Here is a 4,230-nt window from a genome sequence, read left to right on the forward strand (position 1 = left end):
AAACACTAAAAAATATCCGGCGTATCCGGCTCGAAGGACCAAAATGTTCGTAGCGGGATCTGCGATCAAGGATTTTGGGGATATTTTCGAGAGATGACCGAGATGGAAGTGGATTATTTTTAGGAGCATGTTGAGAGGGTCAACATTAATTTTCACTCGCGTGTCGTTGATCACATAGGGTCAATTCATTCAGTCGATTCGCAGGCGACTATGACCTTGGCGCATGTAACAATACCCGAGTGCAGGAGAATCTCCCGAGGAAAGAGAGCCCAAGTTGTCGTGCTCAACGTCCCAAGTGGTACCGATATCCGGCCTGGAAAAGCCTAGACGGATTTGTAGCTTTTCCGACTACTCCCACTTTATCCGATCATACCTGAGGCTAGCTGGACATGTGACATATCCAGCGGCACGCAAAGGTCTGGTTGGCGTTCGACGTAACTTGAGGCATGGACATTGGTCGTAAGGAACCATTTTCCGGAGCGAAATACCGCGGGGAAATACCCTTACACGGGTCAACTCCCTGCTACAGTATCGGAAGTAACGCCTTTACCTAAATACCATTAATACGAATGATAATGAGAATATACGATGTGGTAATGAGAATGATCGACAGACAATGAGGTTAGGTTTTTCCACTTTCATCGACGTTTCCAAACATTATTCAGTTTATTCGACCGGTTGACTATGAATCTCAAATATGCCGTCTGTGGCAATCACGAGATAAGTGATGTAAGACTATGCACACATGCACTTACAAACGATGCTTCTTAGTCTTGATGAGGTTTCATTACCTGTCATGGAATGTGAAGATGAAATCTTATTTAAAAACGGAATAATGCCACCTTTTACTACTCTCATAAGTTTATGGCATTCAAAATGGTAGATCAAAATGGATAATCACTTTGGCCACATCACAGAAATGCAGGACCTAGAATCCGCCATTTCCATCAGTTCAATGACCTGACTTGTGTTTGCAATACACTCATACACCTGCGGGCTTCGACTCACTGTTACTAAATAATGCAGTGAATTGTTTGATATAGAGCATTGTAAATTTCACAAACAATAAAAAAGCTTTTTTAATTTTCAGATGTGAAGCGAAGTGAAGAAAGAAGTGTTCAAAGTGTAATTTGACGGAATTTGACCGTTCTCGGAATAACTTTAACCCTTAATCACTTGACTTTTCTAAAAGAGTGCCCAAAGTTGGCCATGTACACACATGGTGCTCAAATTTGGTATTTTTACGTTTCAGATCATTCTACATCACTTCCATGCAAAATTAGCAAATTCGAAAATCTGACGATTGCAAACCTTCCGTTCGGACGCAAAAAAAGGATCGAAATTAGGATACTGTTTTTTTCCGATGAAAATGCTCATTGTTTTCTGATAACTAAGTAATGAATAAATTGTGCGGTGTCAAATGAAGTTACCGTAGCAGGTATTTAACCAACCCGTCTCATTACCTAGGCGGTACCCCAGTCTAGTTCTCTGCCTGCACTTCCTTCGACTGAACTTATAACTAACTCTTATAACTAATTATGACTAGGCTATCGCTTTTTTAAAAACCTTTCATTATCGGGGTTCGAACCTCGGCTACAGGGACACTTTGGTCATAGAACCAGTACACTGCCAATGAACCCAAAGACGTATTTCTTACAAAATTGAATATTTGTTGGGTTATAGTATATTTCCTCACAAAGCCGTTAGGAACTTTGCGATTGTGACAATCCCCAGAAATAGTATATTACGAGACAAGGCCAGAAAGTGGGATTTCCTGGCGTGCGTGATATGAGGGCCGAGGCGATAAATCCTTCGCCGTGTTCAGTCAGTGACGGCACACGGAGAGAACTATTTAGTAAAAACGACGGAGTTTGCAGTTCGTTTACCGATTACGGAATCGATTTTTCCAATTTTCACACATAATTCAGATTAAAACTCTATCCTTCCGAAGTAAACCAATTACATCCTCCGTCAAGCTCTAGTAAGACGCAGCTCTAGGATCTTCACCTTCTCCTCGTATACACCTTGAATTCTCAACTGTGCAAAACCCTTGATCATGTTACCCATGAGCACGCGGTCCCAACGGCAGAGATGAGAATCAAAAGTCAGAAAGGTAAATTGAAGAAGCTAATCCCCCGGCAGAAATTCTTAACCCTCCGTCACATTGTGAAAAATCTGAGCAAAGATGAGCTAAATGAAACATAAGTGTCAGTATTGACCAGAATACACAACATCTCTATCGCGTCCAGAACAATACCTACGGAAGAGATCATCAGTCAGACTGAGGCAGAAATTTACCATTTTCCTCAGGAAACTAGCAATAACATCCGCGGACAGTTATAGAACATCCTGCACAAGGCGGCTTACCCTAGTAACAATATCACCAGGAACGAGCGCCTGGCACTGCGAAGTCTTAAAAAGACAAATGGTACCATAATTTTTCCAGCGGATGAAGGCAATACCATGGTGATCATGGACGAGGACGATTACTCCGCAAAGCCCAATGCGATGTTGCATGACTCCAGAGTCTACACAAAACTCAGGAAAGATCGTACTCGTACAATTGAACGAAAAATGGCTGAGCTCCTAAAGAAAGCCAATCTGTTCATCGATCTGATTAAATCTCTCACTCCCAATGAATCCTTTCCTCCCAGACTCTATGGACTACCCAAAATCCACACAGAGACTGTTCCATTCTGTTCCATTTTCAGCAACATGGAAGCATTACCAAATTGATCAAGTTTCTTGTGAAACCTCTCTAAAAAGTTGACTGGTTTGAATGGTTCATACAACAACAAGCGCTCCACTGTTTCTAATAAATATCAGACACATTCCAGCAGGAAATCACACATTCAATGCCATAAATGCAAAATTTTTGGGCAATGCCAATGAATGTAAATCTCAAATCATTACTGATGGCAATACACACAGGGATTCTGTTACGAATTCTTTACTAGACTCTAATGACGAGCGAAATTGGAATTACAATTGCAATTTCAAAAATCAAAACAATCATTTCAATCGATTCTCAAAGGGAAACAAGAATTTTGATCCAAATAATTCCTCCAACACCAACTACAGAAATCAGGAAAACTAGATAGAGTCAATTCGTCCCCCAACGAATTGACTCAGACAATTCCAATTGCTAATCAATGCTTTGAGTCACTTAATTTTTAATTAAAAAATTTTAATCAACAGAAATTAAACTTAAATTTAACAGTTGAAGGAAAAATAAATGGATACTCTTGCACAATGATTATCGATTTGACATTTGACATTACACTAGTCAATCCTCGTGTATTTGATATCAATCTGGGGGAATCACGAGAGGCAGTTTAACCCATGACAAGTTACACAGTTTCTAATCACAATTTCCCATATAAAGCCATCAAACAAAGCACAATTTCGATCGAAAATTCTTCTGTGATATTAGATGCAGTTTTTGCTGACATTCAAAACGATTGCATTTTGGGATTGGATTTCCTTATCAATTCAGGATTATTAAACGACTTTCAGTCTCTCATCCATAACGAATTCGATATTGATAATCCTCTCAAATCTGTCTCTGTCAGTCAAGTAAAATCTGTCGACATTGTCGAAACGACTACCGAAATTGCTGAGTTTTTAAATCGACTATTTGAAAACTCATGTGATCAATTACATTCAGATGAACAAAAAAAGATGGAACAATTTTTTTTGAAATATGAACCATCATTTTCTAAGAATCCCAAGGATCTTCGTCTATGAAGGTTTATGAAGGGAGTAAACACAAAATCATTTTAGAAAATCTTCAACCAATTAAACAGAATCCACAAAGGTTTCCTTTCCACTATCGTAGTAAAATTTGCAATTTATTAGACAACATGAAACAAAAAAGAGTAATAGAACCTAGCCAAGGCCCTTGAGCTTCTACAGCCGTGTTAGTCAAAAGGAAAGACCGTTCTGCCATTGTCGGATGGCCTACACCTCGACCGATCAGTGAACTTCGAAGCTTTCTTGGTACCTGTAATTATTACACGAAATATGTGAAGATTTTCGCCAACATTACCAAACCCCTATACACCTTGAGCAAGGATAAGGTACTTTTTGCGTGGCCTTCAGAAGTTCAGATTAGTTTCGATCAACTGAAGTTCGTCTTGACTTCTTCTCCTACCTTGTCAGTTCTGGCGGTAGATGCTGACTCCATCCTTGACACTGATGCTTCTTTGTTTGCCATTGGAGCAACGCTCT

Source organism: Fopius arisanus, unplaced genomic scaffold, assembly GCF_000806365.1.
Source record: "Fopius arisanus strain USDA-PBARC FA_bdor unplaced genomic scaffold, ASM80636v1 scaffold00035, whole genome shotgun sequence".
Lineage (NCBI taxonomy): Eukaryota > Metazoa > Arthropoda > Insecta > Hymenoptera > Braconidae > Fopius > Fopius arisanus.